At 40.5% G+C, this 18,659-nt stretch overlaps 1 long non-coding RNA gene across 12 annotated transcripts in view; it reads left to right on the top strand.

The window, feature by feature from the left end:
* The window catches only part of LOC125960884 (uncharacterized), a 323,923-nt gene that overhangs the window by 287,313 nt on the left and 17,951 nt on the right, over window positions 1-18,659 (top strand). For 11 of the 12 annotated variants that reach the window (XR_007470997.1, XR_007470992.1, XR_007471000.1 and 8 more), the window contains one exon: window positions 4,427-4,468. The exons of the other annotated variant lie outside the window; for it this stretch is intronic. This is a non-coding gene — a long non-coding RNA (uncharacterized LOC125960884). The remainder of the gene's footprint in view (window positions 1-4,426; window positions 4,469-18,659) is intronic. 12 annotated transcript variants of the gene reach the window in all.

Here is an 18,659-nt window from a genome sequence, read left to right on the forward strand (position 1 = left end):
GTACCGCAAAAAAAAAAATAAATAAATAAATAAAAGAAGGGCATACAAGTTTCCTGGGTGGATGGGTGAATGAATGGGGTACAACTGCATCCTGCATTGTTCAGTGTGACTAAATTTAGGAAGAAAATTGTGCTGCTAATAAAAAACTAAGCAGAAATGAGTTTCAAACCACCTAATTGTTTTGCTTGCTCATGCCACTATTTTCTCTGAGTCCAGAATTAACTGTTTCATCTAGTTATTGATCAATGTTACAAAAAGCTAATGCTAATACAAATAATTCTTCAATCTCTGCCCTCACCAAGGGGAACTGCTACACATATAATTCAAATGATCAGATAAATGTGTACCTGATGTGCATATGTTTTTAAGTTGAGGAATTTCTGGCCTTAAGGTTAATTTTAAGCAGTCAGACTTGGTCTTACACATTACATATTTTCATTAACACTGTTGCTGCCTAGAGAAAAATTTCCCTCTATTGGGAAATTTGCTATGAGTTGCTATGAGTAATTCAAAATGTTTTGATTCTGAAAGTAATATGAACTTACTGTAGAAAATTTGAAAATTGATAAGAACTTTTGCTTGTTTTGCTGAGTTGGTGGTGGATGTATGCATATTTGGAGAAGCAATTTTTTCTGTATAAAAAAGGAGAGAGATTCTGAGGCCTGAGATGGGGAAGATCTGGAATTGAGGAAGCCAGAAATCAGCCTATCTAGGTACCAGCTTGTCTAAGTGCTACCCAGGAAAGGACAACAAAAAGGAAACCTTGTTTAGCTTGTAGCTGGAGAGAAGGGAGAGATGAAGCATATATTAGTCAGGGTTCTCCAGAAAGTCAGAACCAATAGGAGATATAAAAATAGACTTATTAGGAGGAATTGCCTCACACAATTATGGAGGCTGAGAAGTCCTATTTGCCATCTGTAAGCTGGAGACCCAGGAAAGCTGGTGATGTAGTTCCAGTCCAAGTCAAAAGGCCTGAGAACCAGGAGAACTGATGGTATACCTTCTAGTACAGTTCAAAGGCCTGAACCAGAGAGCCAATGGAGTAACTTCCAGTGCTAGGGCAGGAGACTACCTATGTCCAGCTCAAGTAGTCAGGCAGAGAGAGCAAATTCTCCCTTCCTTCACCTTTTTGTTCTATTCAGACCCTCAACAGATTACATAATTGGAAAGGGAATCTGCTTTATTCAGTCTAGGGATTCAAATGCTAATCTCTTCAGGAAACACCTTCACAGACACACCTAGAAATAATGTTAACTGGATATCTGGACATCCCATGGCCCAGTCAAGTTGACACATAAAATTAGCCATCACGAGGCACACCTGAGGGAAATATATGAAGGGTTGTGAACTGTACAGTGTAAAACTCTCCTCTGTCTTCTTATAAAATCTTGAATACAAATCAACACTTGGTCTTAATGGAATCCTCCTGGGGAACAAAAGAGATATTGAGTCCTATTTAGCAATCGGTTGCAGGCTATGAGAGAACCCTATTAGCCATAGGGACTAACACGGAAAAATCTTAAAAGAAGAAAATGTAAACGCTCTAATTCCACTTTACAACAATGACCTTTATTGACCTTGCGGTATGTTTCTTACCTTCTTTTGCATATGTATGTATATATAAGTTTGTGAGTATACATATGCAATAAAATTGGGACTGCATCATATAAATAGTTTAATGTTCTACAGTTTTTACCTTACATTAAATCATGACTATTGAATATTATTAAATATTATTCAAAAACATGATATTTAGTGCCTATGTAATAGTTCATGAATACAGATATACCAGTTATTTCATTACATCTCTATTATAGATATTTATGAGTTTCCAACTTTTTATTATTACAAGAACTCTAGCATGAATATCTTTTAATGTAAATCTACATGGGCATCTATAATTCTTTCCTTAGGGTCGAGTTTAGCCAGTCAAAGGGCATGAAATTTTTGACTCTTGATCTATTCTGCCAAAACACCTTTCAAAGTGCGTGATTTACACTGTCACTAGCACAACAACAGAAAGATTATTTTCACCTGTTTTTGTAGTTTATATAAATGAAATCACAAGGTGTGCTCTCTTTTGAGTCTGATTTCTTTTCCGCAATACATGTTTGTGAGATTCATTCATATTGTTGCATACAGTTGCAGATTGTTTCTTCTTATTGCTGTTAGAGTTCATTGTGTGACTATACCACAATTTATTTATCCATTGATGAGCATTTGGGCATTTTCCTATTCTGCATTATTATGAATAGTGCTGCTCTGACGTGTCTTTTGGAGAATACATGTCCACTTTTCTGTGGTTAGTTACCTAGAAGTAGAATTGCTGAGTATACACATATTTAACTTTAATAGATAATGTCAAAATTGTTTCTGAAGTGGTCATAACCAATTTACATCCCATCAGCAAGGTGCAAGAGTTACAGTTGCTTCACATCCTTACCAATGTTTAATATTGTTAGTGGGGATTTTTTTTTTAACATCTTTATTGGAGTATAATTGCTTTACAGTGTTGTGTTAGCTTCTTCTGTATAACAAAGAAAATCAGCTATATATATACATATATCCCCTCCCTCTTGCATCTCACTCCCACCCTCCCTATCCTACACTTCTAGCTGGTCACAAAGCACCGAGCTGATCTCCCTGTGCTGCTTCCCACTAGCTATCTATTTTACATTTGGTAGTGTATATATGTCAATGCTACTCTCTCACTTCGTCCCAGCTTACGCGTCCCCCTCCCCGTGTCCTCAAGTCCATTCTCTACATCTGTGTCTCTATTCCTGTCCTGCCCCTAGGTTCATCAGAACCTTTTTTTGTTTGTTTAGATTCCGTATATATGTGTTAGCATACAGTATTTGTTTTTCTCTTTCTGACTTACTTCACTCTGTATGAAAGACTCTAGGTCCATCCATCTTACTACAAATAACTCAGTTTCGTTTCTTTTTATGGCTAATATTCCATTGTATATATGTGCCACATTTTCTTTATCCATTCATCTGTCAATGGACACTTAGGTTGCTTCCATGTCCTGGCTATTGTAAATAGAGCTGCAGTGAACATTGTGGTACATGACTCTTTTTGAATTATGGTTTTCTCAGGGTATATGCCCAGTAGTGGGATTGCTGGATCATATGGTAGTTCTATTTGTAGTTTTTTAAGGAACCTCCATACTGTTCTCCGTAGTGGCTGTATCAATTTACGTTCCCACCAACAGTGCAAGAGGGTTCCCTTTTCTCCACACCCTCTCCAGCATTTACTTTTTGTAGAATTTTATTTTTTTTATTTTTTTATTTTTATTTATTATTATTTTTTTAACATCTTTATTGGAGTATAATTGCTTTACAATGGTGTGTTAGTTTCTACTTTATAACAAAGTGAATCAGTTATACATATACATATGTTCCCATATCTCTTCCCTCTTGCATCTCCCTCCCTCCCACCCTCCCTATCCCACCCCTCCAGGCTGTCACAAAGCACCAAGCCAATATCCCTGTGCCATGCGGCTGCTTCCAACTAGCTATCTACCTTACTACATTTGTTAGTGTGTATATGTCCATGACTCTCTCTCGCCCTGTCACAGCTCACCCTTCCCCCTCCCCATAACCTCAAGTCCGTTCTCTAGGAGGTCTGCGTCTTTATTCCTGCCTCACCCCTAGGTTCTTCATGACATTTTTTTTTTCTTAAATTCCATATATATGTGTTAGCATACGGTATTTGTCTTTTTCTTTCTGACTTACTTCACTCTGTATGACAGACTCTAGGTCTATCCACCTCATTACAAATAGCTCAATTTCGTTTCTTTTTATGGCTGAGTAATATTCCATTGTATATATGTGCCACATCTTCAAAAACAGAAAGATAGATCAATGGAACAGGATAGAAAGCCCAGAGATAAACCCATGCACATATGGACACCTTATCTTTGATAAAGGTGGCAGGAATGTACAGTGGAGAAAGGACAGCCTCTTCAATAAGTGGTGCTGGGAAAACTGGACAGATACTTGTAGAATTTTTGATGATGGCCATTCTGACCAGTGTGAAGTGATACCTCATTCTGGTGGGTATGTAACACTATCTCATTGTGGTTTTAATTTGAGTTTTCCTGATGACTAATATTGAGTGCCTTTTCATATGTTTATTAGCCATTTAGATATACTCTTTTGTGAAGTATCTGTTCAAATTTTTGCTTTTTTTTTCTATCCAGTAAGTTGGATACATGCATGCAAATATCTTTTCCCACTCTATGGGTTCTCTTTTTACTTTCTCAATGGTATCTTTGCATGAACAGAAGTTTTTAATTTTAATATGGTTAATTTATCAATTTTTTCTTTAATGGTTAGTGCTTTTCGTGACTGTTTAAATAATCTTTACCCATTCCAAGACCATGAAGATGTTCTGAAAGTTTTTTTTTCTCCTTCATATTTAGATTTGGAATCCATCTGGAGTTGTTTAATGTGTATGGTGTGAGGTAAGGGTTCAGATACATTTTATTCCATACAAATTGTCAATTCACTCAGCACCATTTAATTAAAAAACCGTCTTTTACCCTCTGCCTTACATTATTTATTGCCTTTGTTATAAATCAGGTGACCATGCATATGTGGTTCTCTTTCTCCATTCTGTTCCAGTGGTTGATTGGTTTGTGTATCCTTGAACCAATATAATAATGTCTTATTTACTAGAATATCTGGCAGTTTAAGTTCTTTAGCTTGTTTTCAAGATTGCCTTGTTTGCCCACTTTTATAATGGGATACTAGGGAATTTTTTCTTATTGCTATGTAAAAATTTCTTACTTATAAAGTATGTTCATCCTTGCCTGTTATATGTAATATAAATATCTTCCCATTTGTCATTTGACTTTTGATTTTATTTATAGTTTCTCTTGCCATAGTGTAGTATTAAATTCTTACAAACTAAAGTCTATTGATATTTTGTGGTTTTCACCCCCCAACTATTTTTACACTTACAAAATTTTTCCCCAATCCCCATGAAATTTAAATGTGACATTTATATCCAAAATATGGAGCATGTGTGACTACACAAAAACAAATATCTTTTGCTTAAAATAATCAGTTGTCCTCTTTACTTTCTAGAGTAGGAAGATGAGGTTCAAGGAGGGAAAGAGGGGAGTCAGTACTGCTTAAAATTAGAAAATGAGAATTCCAAGAAAGCATTGGCTTACTTCCCTGAATTGCATCTGCATGGATCAGTTACCCTTGGTAGAAAAAAAACGTTGCCCCTATTTCATCTGATTTCTCTGGGCAGGTTACTGACCCAATCGGCAGAGAGGATTGCTATGTTAGTGTTATGAGGAGCTGATGGGTCTGGGTTCCAAGGGCTGGAGCTGAAGCTGACAGCTAGCCAGGATCACCCTGCTCCAGAAGTGATCAGCACTTGTAATCAAGAGCCTGCTGGACAGGGCACTATCCTTGCCTTCAGAAGGAAGGTCCCAACGCTGTGGCTCACAGGAGGCTGCCTGGGAGCTACTGGCCAAATCAGTGAGGTTTGTAAATATGCCTGACCAAAACAGCAATGGCAGATCAGCTCACAGAATTCCCTGTGTTTACTGTCTCTTCTGGAAGCACAGGGAGAAAGAAGGTAGTTTGGTTATTTGATTTCTTTTTGACAAAACCAAACCATTGTAGTGATTATTAAGAGAGAGTAGAAGCTCAACCAATGAGGGGGAAATATGGTTTTCATTCTAGATTTATTTTGATCCTGTGCTCATTTTTTTGTCTGCAGGGGAAAAAAGGGGAAGCCATAAAACCCCTCTTGGCACTATGTGTGTTGTACTTAGTCTGTGGCCAAAGAGAGTATTTTGTTGTTGTTGTTTTTTATGTACTTTTGGCTGTGTTGGGTCTTCGTTTCTGTGCAAGGGCTTTCTCTAGTTGTAGCAAGCGGGGGCCACTCTTCATCACGGTGCACAGGCCTCTTACTATTGCGGCCTCTCTTGTTGCAGAGCACAGGCTCCAGGCGTGCAGGCTCAGTCGTTGTGGCTCACGGGCCCAGCCACTCCGTGGCATGTGGGATCTTCCCAGACCAGGGCTCGAACCCGTGTCCCCTGCATTGGCAGGCAGATTCTCAACCACTGCGCCACCAGGGAAGCCCCAAAGAGAGTTTTATGGGAAAGTTTGCTGTGGGCCAGGGAAGCATTTTCAGTTTCCTCATTTTAAAAACAAAAACATTAACTAAAACAAAATCTCTCATCCCCTCCCACAAAAAGAAGAAGAAGGAGGAGGAGAAGGAGGAGGAGGAGGGGGAGGGGGAGGAGGAGGAGGAGGAGGAGAAGAAGAAGAAGAAGAAGAAGAAGAAGAAGAAGAAGAAGAAGAAGAAGAAGAAGAAGAAGAAATAGAAGAAGAAGAAGAAGAAGAAGAAGAAGAAGAAGAAGAAGAAGAAATAGAAGAAGAAGAAGAAGAAGAAGAAGAAGAAGAAGAAAGAAGAAGGAGAAAAGAAAATGAAAAACCCGCAGAGCCATAGAGCTACTTGCCTTACTATAATTAATTTTTTATAATTTGTCCTTCCTCAAAATTAATGCATAAGACTGATTGCAGTTATGAAACACTGAAAACTTTTGCTTTTCAGCTACTTAATGTTCTGTTCAGATATCCTTGGAGGAAAGCCAAAAGGGATTAAAATCTTCTGAAACACTAAAAGATGATTATCTTCTTTGGCTCTCCTGTTTGACTTTAAATCTCTAGCTTTCGAAAAAGCTAGAATAAACCAGTTTAGATGGTGACAGCTTTTTTCCTTCTTCTTAAAATGATATTAAATTATAATCCTGTATTCACCTACAATCTCATATTTGAGATTAACTGCAATAAACTGCAGCCTCTATAGACTGTTGTTTTCACTGTACAGAGGGAGCTCTACTGCCCTTGGGTGAGTTCCCCATCTACTGTCTAAAGCCTCAAAGTTCATACTGTAGTTTCACCTTTTAATGAGATTTTCCTGGGATAAAATGCGATTACTCGTAAAGGTTGATACTAATTATTACCTCAGCACGAATGACTTTACCTTCTCTCCAGAGCTAGCTTTGACAGGAAGAAGTTACATGCTCTGGCGGGAGCCAGTCTCAACTGAGGTGGGCTGAGGGAGGGAGATGGAAGGAGCGGGGAGAAGGTACAGAAAGAACTTTCACGCAACCAGAAAACAGGCACAATGCAGCCTAGCGTACACCCCTTCAAAAACACACCTTTGTTTTATGCTTCTTTTCTTTTTTATTTATTTATTTATTTATTTGTGGTATGCAGACCTCTCACTGTTGTTGCCTCTCCCGTTGCGGAGCACAGGCTCCGGACGCGCAGGCCCAGCGGCCATGGCTCATGGGCCCAGCCGCTCCGCGGCATGTGGGATCTTCCCGGACCGGGGCACGAACCCGTGTCCCCTGCCTCGGCAGGCAGACTCTCAACCACTGCGCCACCAGGGAAGCCCTTCCTTTCTTTTTCTAACAAGATAAGTGAACTTTTTCTCGGTACGGATAAAGTTGGGGTAAGGATTGAAAACCATATTTTGGAAAGGGAAAGACTAGGAAAATGGGAGACAAGGAGGCATCTCCTGGGAGGAGTCACACACTCAGGGTCCCTCAAGACTGAGAAGTCATCTTGCTCTGGCTCTACAGAGAGAGCCAAAGGCTTTCAGAGATTGTGTTAAGACCTCACCCTGACCCAGATGCTCAGCCAGTCAGCTCTTCAAGTGTTTGGACCTAGTTTGTCTTTGGATCTAGGCAAAGGCAAAAGTCATATCACTTCTACTGATATGAGAGAAGTTTTCATACATCTGACTCACTCTCAACTTCTATGAAACAATTGATCTTCTGTGAGAAACAACTGATTTCTAATCGGATCTTTCCTAGAAAACCCAGATTACAAGAATATTTATAAACTAGGTTAAAGGTGTTTAGTTAATTATATCCTTAATAAGAGGAAAATACATTTGTTCTCCTGAAACCAAATAAATATGAATGAACTAAGAAACGTTTCAAGATTCTCTTTTCAAAACACTAAAGTCATGATTTTTTAAAAGTTGAATTATGGACACAGAGTCAATACAGTTTTGCATGTAGGTTCAGAAACTCTTTGAGCCCATATAAAATACCTAGATGAACACAATGCTTTGTGCGTAGTAGGTATTCACTCAGCATTAATCAATTAAACACATCTATTGCTCCATTCCCTCTTATTCTGCTGTGTGTTTCTGAAGTCAAATGCAACCATTACCAAGAACTGTTACAGCCTCAGCTTTCCCAGAGACACAGTCCCCACAAGAATCAACTCAAACTAAAGAACAGAAAAGAGTATGTAAACCTCTAGTATTTTTGGTTTTTGATCTCTATTCTCACCCCTGCCTGACTTCCTTTGTGACCAAGTCTGATTTATTCAAGGGCTTGGAACTATGTCCACTTTTTAAAGAAATGGGGATGAAATGAAATCAATTAACTCTGTCTAAAAAGACTAAAATTCCTGAAGCACTTACTGGTTCTAAAGACAAAACTAAGTTTCAAATAACTTTTTGAAGAATCAAGATGCTTTGAAGAGTAAATCTGACACTGAGCCCCACTCAAGTTAACAAAGAAAATGTCTTCTCCCTCTGCCTTCCCTGGAAACACACCTCTGTCCCCTGCCTTGATCCAGTATTGCAAGGAAAAGGCTGACACCAGGATAAGAGACTAGAGGGAAAAAAGAGAAGAGAAAGTGGATGGACTAGTACATAACATTGCATACCTGAACATCATGGGGCCATATGTAACTTTCTATTTCTGGGAATTTGATCTCAGAACTCACTGGGGACCCCTATCCTCAACACCCTCATCTCGGGATTGGGAGGGAAGTTGCTTCACTTCCAAGTAGATCCCTAGCAACTTGTCCTGATAAGTTTGGCAAAGCACAACTCCTTTCTTGACTATAACGAACTGGTTGTAAATGTTAATATCTTGGTACAAAGCAGAGCTGTTTAAACCAAGTTTTGATAAAGGTAAAGTAGGATTCCATCCCCATTTAGGCCAGGAGTCACCAAACTTGTTCTGGAAAGGACCAGTCCATCTCCACTAATAAACTCTGCCTTTGTAGTGTGAAAACAGCCATAGACAATACATAAATAAGTGGGTATGGCCATGTCCCAGTAAAACTTTATTTACAAAGATTATAAAGATGGAAGGCCTAGGTTTGGCGTACAGGTCATATTTTGCTGACCCTTGATTTAGGCTATAATAATAATGATAAATATAATAATAAGAAGTATAATAAGGATGAGTGCTTACCTAATTTCCTTATCACAATGACTCCCATAAGGTAAATAATTTTATCTAAGGATGATATTGAAAATAATTAACAACTGATATAGCCAACCAATCAGAACAGACAGAGCATTGGTGTATAGTAGATGAAAACCCACCTGCTATGATCACCCTTACATTAGAGATTTGGGAACTGGGGCTTAGAATAGGGTAGTAAATTGTCCTAGATTATACAAACAGTACACATAGTAGAGCTAGGGTTTTCTTACATGTGATCTGACTCCAGAAGCCACACTTGATATATGCTTCTAGAGGCCAGAGGGACTTTCAGTGAAACTGAAAGTTGCAATCTTGTTCCAATTTCTTAGTCACAGCATGTCTGGCAAGGGCAATCCATTCATACCGTTTCCAAAAATATTCAAAACACAGGTGAGCATAGTTCTTTAGAAATATTTCAGTACGTTAATTGTTACATTGAAAATAACTTAAATCAAAAGGAAATGTGAATTCCTTTGGCTTCCCTGTAACTTGAAACTTTCCCTTTTTCTATCCCTATGGCTTATTCCCACACTTCCTTCTCCCTTCAGGTCTCTGTGCAATTGTTGCTTTATTGTGAAGCCTTCCTGACCACCAATAGATTAATGAAATAGCAATACCTGCCCAGCATTTCCTATGTCTCTTGCCTTGCTTTATTTTTCTCCACTGCATTTAACACCATCTTACATACTGTATGTTGAATGTATTTATTTTTTATCTCCCCCAGTTAGAATGTAAGTGCCACAAAGTTAGGTGCTTTGTTGTGTTCGCTATTCTATCCTCAGCACCTAGAAAAGCACTTGTTGAATGGCTGAATGAATACTGTTGGCAGTAGAAAGGCCACATGGTACAATAGTAAGAGCATTAGATTTAGAGCCAGAGGTGGGTTGGAATCCCAGCTCAGCCACTTACTAGCTGTGTGACCTTGGACAAGCTAACCACTTGAAGACTCAGGGGCGGCATGAAGAGCAAAGGTCCTGAGACTGGAGCATGCTAGTCAAGGCAGGGTGGCCAGGGTAGTGCAGCACAGAGAGAAGGCAGAACATGGTAAGGAATGAGACAGATAAAAGTTGACGGGCAGATTGTGTAGGCTTGATGAGATATTTTAAGGACTGAGTTTTGTTCTGAATGAGAAGTCAATCAGAGGGTATGATATAAAGGAATAACATCTGTTTTAAGTTTTACAAAGACTGCTTAAGGGCAAAGACAGAGGCAGAGAGACCAGTTAGGAGGCTACTGAAGTAATCCAGGTGGGAGATGATGGTGGCTTAGACCAGATTAGTAGTAACGGAGGTGGTAAACGATTGTCAGATTCTGAATATGTTTTGAAGACATAGCCAACAAGATTTGCTGATGTTTGGGTGGGGAATGTGAGGGGAAGAGAAGAGTCAATGATGACTCCAAGGATTGGGAGGAGGACTGTGGGAGGAGCAGGTATAGGATGCGGGAATCACAAATTTGCTTTTGGTCCAGTTAAATTTGAGAAGCCTATTTGACATCCAAGGAGAGATGTCAAGCTGTAAGTGGGATAGACAATTCTAGCATTCATGGGAGAGGTACAGGCTAGAGATATAAATTTGAGTATTGTCAACAGATAAGTCAGAAGTTTCTGTCCAGGCTGCTAATAAGAATCACCCAAGGATAGCTAGTGGGAAGCAGCCACATAGCGCAGGGAGATCAGCTCGGTGCTTTGTGACCACCTAGAGGGGTGGGATAGGGAGGGTGGGAGGGAGATGCAAAAGGGAGGGGATATAGGGATATATGTATACGTATAGCTGATTCACTTTGTTATACAGCAGAAACTAACACAACATTGTAAAGCAATTATACTCCAATAAAGATGTTAAAAAAAAATCACCCAAGGAGCCTTTTTTTTAAAATTGTTTTAATTGTGGTAGAATGCATGTAACATAAAATTCATCATATTAACCATCTTTAAAAAAAAATACCTAGACTCCAACCCAGATCAATGAAATGAGAATTTCTTGGGGAAAGGGCTGGATACCATATTTTTAACAAGTATACCAAGTGTTTAGACTTGGGAAAATAAGAAGAAACCATAAAGGAAATAGAAAAGGAACAACCTATGAAATAGGAGGAAACCAGGCAAGTGGATATGTCCTCAAAGTCAAATACAAAAAGTATTTCAAGAAGATGGTAATGAGGAACTTCCCTGGTTGCGCAGTGGTTAAGAATCCACCTGCCAATGCAGGAGACACGGGTTCGAGCCCTAGTCTAGGAAGATCCCACGTACCACGGAGCAACTAAGCCCGTGCACCACAACTACTGAGGCTGCGCTCTAGAGCCCACAAGCCACAACTACTGAGCCCACGTGCCACAACTACTGAAGCCTACACGCCTATAGAGCTTGTACTCCGCAGCAAGAAAAGCCACCGCAATGAGAAGCCCACACACCGCAACGAAGAGTAGACCCCTCTCACCGCAACTAGAGAAAGCCCGCGCACAGCAACGAAGATCCAACGCAGCCAAAAATTAATTAATTGATTGATTTTTTTAAAAAAGAAGAAGATGGTAATGATAAACTGTGCCAGGCACTACTGATAGGTCAAATAATATGAGGACTGAAGAAAAATCTTTAAACTTAGCAAAATGTAGATAACCATTTTCCTTGACGACTCCTCTTGGGGTGAGTTAAAGAGAGATTTTATATTGATAGGCACCATCATATAATATTTATTTATATTAAAAATAATGTCTGGTAGTTGAAAATAGCACCTTTTGACATTAGAAGTTTTCGACCCTGATATGTCTTGCTCATGCTTCACCCATGACTTAATAGTCAGGACAGGTCAGTTGGTAATTTGGTCCCAGTCTGAGTCTCCTGCAGATGATATGGACCAGCATATTCTTCTCTGAGCTAGAATGAAAAGAGAATCCTTCAACTTGATTACCAAAGAGATGGGATAATAAACTCACCCAGCCACTCCTAGGAGCCAAGCCAAAATAAGGCAAAAGGGGACTAAATATAAATAGGACAAACCAAAACAGCCACTAAGAAAACAGAGCACTTCCTCTTTTTTTATTTGAGAAAATTCCCTCATCTCTTCTCTCAACAACACCAAACAAATGCTTAACTTACATAATGCTTTAAAAGTTAACTAATTTGAGCTATGCCAAACTCTCAAACAAAAAGAATTCAAAGACTTGAGCTGTCCATTGAGAAATATCTGCTGCTCAAGCTCAAGTCCATGTCTTCCAGATGTTTCCTCCTGTCCTCCAGAGTCACTTCCTTCTTGCTGACCCTGAATCTGCCCTCAATTTATTCATGAATCTGGTTGGAGGCATCCACCAATTATCAAGAGCCTTTCTCCAACCCATGCTAAGGAGCTAATGCTTTTTCCCACCTTACTTCCATTCCCAAGGGACAGAAGCTCTGATGAGGAACAGGGATGAAATCAAGGATACAGGTAGAACATAATGTGGGGACCATAGAAGGAGGTGATGTCAAAATTCTTATCCTCTGTGTTATTCACTCGCTTCTTCCTCTTTACCTCATCTGCATGCTGTATATCAAACAGGCACCTAGGGGTGCTTCCCGCTTCTGGAATAGGATTCAGGAGGAGACATATAGACTTCTCTATAGGGCCAAGAGTCTTCAACAGTGATTCTGTCCCACCCAGTTCATCAGAACAGGAGATAAGATTGGGACCTGGGGGACTTCCCTGGTGGTGCAGTGGTTAAGAATCTGCCTGCCAATGCAGCGGACATGGGTTCGATCCCTGGTCCAGGAAGATCCCACGTGCCACGGAGTAACTAAGCCCATGCACTACAACTACTGAGCCTGCACTCTAGAGTCTGCGAGCCACAACTACTAAGCCCGTGTGCCACAAATACTGAAGCCCGCGCACCTAGAGTCCATGCTCCGCAACAAGAGAAGCAACTGCAATAAGAAGCCTGTGCACCACAACGAAGAGTAGCCCCTGCTCGACGCAACTAGAGAAAGTTCATACACAGCAACAAAGACCCAATGCAACCAAAAATAAATAAATACAATAAATAAAAATAAAAAAGATTTGGACCTGGGGCTGAAACTCTAGTGGGTAATAAAGAGGGGGATTTTCCTAGAGCAGATATTCTCAATCTGGGGACTATCTCTGTGGTATGGACTAAATGTTTGTGTCCTTCCAAAATTCATATGTTGCAGCTTTAATCCCTAGTGGGATGGTATTTGGAGATGGAGACTTTGGGAGGTGCAGTAGTTAGAATTAGATTAGGTCATGGTAGTGGAGCCCTCATGATTGGATTAGTGACCTTATAAGAAGAGACACAAGAGAGCTTTCTCCTCCCAATATGCAGACATAGAAAGACGGTGGCCACCTGCAAAATAGGAAGAAGGCCTTTATCAGACACCAAATCTGCTGCACCTTGACCTTGGACTTTCCAGCCTCCAGAACAATGAGAAATAAATATTTGTTGTTTAAGCCACCCAGTCTGAGGTATTTTGTGATAGTATCCTGAGCTGACCAAGACACTGAATACCTTGGATGGTTCAAGGGACTCACACACCTTTAGAAATTATAAGTAACAGTTTTCAGAAAAGGGTCTACCCCATTTCCCCAAAGAAGACATACAGATGGCCAAGAAGCACATGAAAAGCTGCTTAACATCACTAATTATTAGAGAAATGCAAATCCAAACTACAATGAGGTATCACCTCACACCAGTTAGAATGGGCATCATCAGAAAATCTACAAACAACAAATGCTGGAGAGGGTGTGGAGAAAAGGGAACACTCTTGCACTGTTGGTGTGAATGTAAATTGATACAGCCTCAGTATGGAGGTTCCTTAAAAAACTAAAAATAGAATTACCATACAACCCAGCAATCCCACTACTGGGCATATACCCAGAGAAAAACATAATTCATAAAGACACAGGCGGGCTTCCCTGGTGGTGCAGTGGTTGAGAGTCCGCCTGCCGATGCAGGGGACACAGGTTCATGCCCTGGTCTGGGAAGATCCCACATGCCACGGAGCAGCTAGGCCTGTGAGCCATGGCCAATGAGCCTGCGTGTCCAGAGCCTGTGCTCCGCAACGGGAGAGGCCACAACAGTGAGAGGCCTGCGTACCGCAAAAACAAAAAAAAAGAAAAAGACACAGTCACCCCAATGTTCACTGCAGCACTATTTACAATAGATGGGACATGGAAGCAACCTAAATGCCCATCGACAGACGAATGGATAAAGAAGATGTGGTACATATATACACTGGAATATTACTCAGCCATAAAAGGAAAGAAATTGGGTCATTTGTTGAGACTTGGATGGATCTAGAGACTGTCATACAGAGTGAAGTAAGTCAGAAGTTAAGTCAGAAAGAGAAAAACAAATATCATATATTAACGCATATATGTGGAACCTAGAAAAATGGTACAGATGAACCGGTTTGCAGGGAAGAAATAGAGACACAGTTGTAGAGAAACAAACGTATGGACACCAAGGGGGGAAAGTGGTGGGGGGGTGGGTGGAGGTGGTGGTGGGATGAATTGGGAGATTGGGATTGACATATATACACTAATATGTATAAAATAGATAACTAATAACCTGCTGTATGAAAAATAAATAAAAGAAAATTCAAAAAGAAAAAAAAAAGAACAAGGTCTACCTTTTACCAGAGATTCAAAGGACTAAATCTGTGAGCCCCAAAAGATTAAAGTCTACTGACTTAGAGTGTCCCTTGTTTTGATCCTGTACAATTATAGGAAACTTCAGGATTGGGTTCTCAGTCTTGGCCTTCATTCCAACTTGAAGGCATGACCAGTACTCAGGAGTACTAACAAATATGGTAAAATGAGAAAGCTCAAGGGAATGCACAGACACACACACACACACACACACACACACACACACACACACACACACTTTCTTTATCCAATGTTGTTAATGTCCACCTGAGAAAGTTTATTATTCCCAATAAAACATAGAGTCAAATCTGTTTGCAATCATTAACATATACTTGGGCTACTTTTTCTTTTTATTAATAAATTTATTTATGTATTTATGGCTGTGTTGGGTCTTCTTTGCTGCACGTGGGCTTTCTTTAGTTGTGGCAAGAGGGGGCTACTCTTCGTTGCCATGCGCAGGCTTCTCATTGCGGTGGCTTCTCTTGTTGCGGAGCACAGGCTCTAGGCACACGGGCTTCAGTAGTTGTGGCACACGGGCTCAGTAGTTGTGGCTCACGGGCTTAGTTGCTCCACGGCATGTGGGATCTTCCTGGACCAGGGTTTGAACCCCCGTCCTCTGCATTGGCAGGCAGATTCTTAACCACTGAGCCACCAGGGAAGGCCCTGGGCTACTTTTTCTATAAGCTTTTAATAATATTACCTTAGATTCCAAGGAAAAGTGAGCCTAACCCTATCCCTGCTTCCCCCTCCCCAACCGCCATTCCACTCCCATATTAAAATGTATTCCAAAGTCAAATATAATTTTTTGGTGGTTAACTGTGATCAATTTTTCTACACCACTGAATCTATCCATAAAGTAGGTAATGCAACTTTGGAACAAAAGGTAGTCTGACTTTTTTGCATTGTATGGACTGTACAGCAAGAGTTGAGGGACCAGTATGAGTATCATTGCAACACTGAGGGAAAAATTTTTCAGAAAAGGAGACCAAGAAAAATATGACTCAACATGGGTGAACATTGAAAACATTATGCTAAGTGAAAGAAACCAAACACAAAAGGCCACATTTTGTATGGTTCTATTTACATGAAATGTTGAGAATAGGCAAATCCACAGAAACAGAAAATAGATCAGTGGTTTCCAGGGGCTGAGGGAAGGGGGAATGGGGAATGACTGCTAATGGGTATGGAGGTTCTTTCAGGGGTGATAAAAATGTTTTTGGAATTAGATAATTGTGATGGTTGCACAACTTTGTGAATATACTAAAACCACTAAGTTGCACACGTTAAAAGAGTGGATTTTATGGTATATAAATTATATCCCAATTTAAAAAAGAAGAAAAAAGAAAAGATGTGACTCAGTAAAGATTCATCACAATTATGACTAAATCACTTATTTGACAATTAATTTGGGGGAATAGTCTTGAGATATTTATTATATGTATAGTTCTGTGCTGTTTAACCTCTCCCCCATCCCAATGGAAATCTTTTTATTGGCTTTTCTGTTTACAAAAACAATACATATGCACTATTTAAAATTCTGAAAATACAAGAGGACATAAAGAATAAGATAACTTGAAAAACCACCACCCAGGCCTTCCCTGGTGGCACAGTGGTTGAGAGTCCGCCTGCCAGTGCAGGGGACACGGGCTCGTGCCACGGTCTGGGAAGATCCTACATGCCGCGGAGCGGCTGGGCCCGTGAGCCATGGCCGCTGAGCCTGCGCGTCCGGAGCCTGTGCTCCGCAGCGGGAGAGGCCACAACAGTGAGGCCTGCGTACCGCAAAAAAAAAAAAAAAAAAAAGAAAAGAAAAACCACCACCCAAAGTGTGTCACTATTAACATTTTGGTGTATATTTTTCCATGCATATGTAACAGGATTTTAGAAGTATATCAATGTGTTTTTCTCTTTTACACTTCCTTGTATGTCACCACCCCTCATTCTGTGCAAAGCATCTTTTTCTCTAAATCATTAGGATTCTTACAGCAGGAATGCAAAAAGTGGAAAAAGAGTCAATGTTCAGTTTTTTTATCTGTAAAATAAGATTTCTGATCAGACATGAAGAGTTTTGTGGGGTTTTTTAATTAATTTATTTTATTTATTTTCAGTTTTGGCTGCGTTCGGTCTTCGTTGCTGCACGCGGGCTTTCTCTAGTTGCGGCAAGAGGAGGCTACTCTTTGTTGCGGTGCGCAGGCTTCTCACTGCGGTGCCTTCTCTTGTTGCCGAGCACGGGCTCTAGGTGCGCGGGCTTCAGTACTTGTGGCGCGTGGGCTTCAGTAGCTGTGGCTCGCGGGCTCAGTAGTTGTGGCTCGCGGGTTCTAGAGCGCAGGCTCAGGAGTTGTGGCACATGGGCTTAGCTGCTCCGCGGCATGTGGGATCTTCCCGGACCAGGGCTGGAACCCGTGTCCCCTGCATCGGCAGGCGGATTCTTAACCACTGCACCACCAGGGAAGCCCCAACATTAAGAGTTTTGAAAGCTGAACTTTGACAACAGAGAAAAAGATTTTTAAAATGATTGTATTTCTCATTAACACAAGAAGAGACAGAGCCAATCAACTAAATCATAGAGTTTTACTAAAAGCCAGGAATAGAGAAATCTCAGAATGAGGGAAGTGTACCTATGGGGGCAGGGGGAGGGAAGTGGGAGGGGAACTTTAGCTCAGAGGATTACAGAGGAAAAAAGAGAAACTAGGGGAAGGGGAAGTAGGCAGTGAGACAGGTGTATTCTGACTGCTACTTTCTGGACTGAATCCCTGGAGGGGAAAGCTTGTTGGACAGACTGAGTGGTAAGTGAAAGACAAAGGAGACTTTGCCCTGCCCCCAGCAAAAAAACCTAGGAGGAGATTGCAGCTCAGGGATACCCCACACTAGTATTGGTCAGGGGGTAAGCAATAGCAGAACAACAGTGACTAGCTGCAGAATGGCAAACTCAAACGATCTTGGCTCCACTGTGATGCGGAAGGGACCTCCCCCAGGGGGAATCCAAAAATTAGCAGGACATTAGTTGAGGAGCAGCTAGTGTACAACGACCAGACCAGCTGTCCTGCAGTGGAAACCAAACCCCATCCAATGCCATAAGGATGGGTGAGTATCCCCATGCATAGATGCCGTCTTGGCCAGGGGGAGGGTAGGAGAGAAACAACCAGCCTTGTTAGGGAATTGAACTTTGAATTAATGAATATTTACCTGATAGAGAGCATTTTACATCAAAATAGACTGTTAAACCACTAGAGACTATTTAATCTGGAGGAGGCTGAGATAACTTTAATTGGAAGGGTGGGAGTGTGTGAGATTAGATTTGTTAAGAAAAGTAAAGAAGCCACATGCCTCTGAGTAGAGCAGTGTTCCCACTCTAGATCTTATGTTAGGCAAAATGGAATGATTGAAAATGAATAAAAGTCTATAAGTATGTTTAGCATACATGCTTTTGTAACCTGATGTTTTTCACTTTACAATATTAGGGGTTTTTGTTGTTTATTACATTTTCTTTCCCCCAGGTAGCTATAAATAGCTTGAGGACAGAATGTTGTTTTTTACTTCTTTGTATCTACCTCAGTGCTGAGCACAAAGCAGACACTCCATGTCACTGCCAACCTAAAATACTTCTAGTTCTGTCCCTACAGGCATGCAATTTAAAAAAAAAAATCTTGAAGCAAGAGATAGTTTAGAAGAAAGGGCCAGTAGGAAGAGCGTTGAACGACTATCTGAGATCCTGTCCTGATCAGTCACTGACTAGGCAAGTCACTTTACTT

Source organism: Orcinus orca, chromosome 13 (assembly GCF_937001465.1).
Source record: "Orcinus orca chromosome 13, mOrcOrc1.1, whole genome shotgun sequence".
Classification (NCBI taxonomy): domain Eukaryota; kingdom Metazoa; phylum Chordata; class Mammalia; order Artiodactyla; family Delphinidae; genus Orcinus; species Orcinus orca.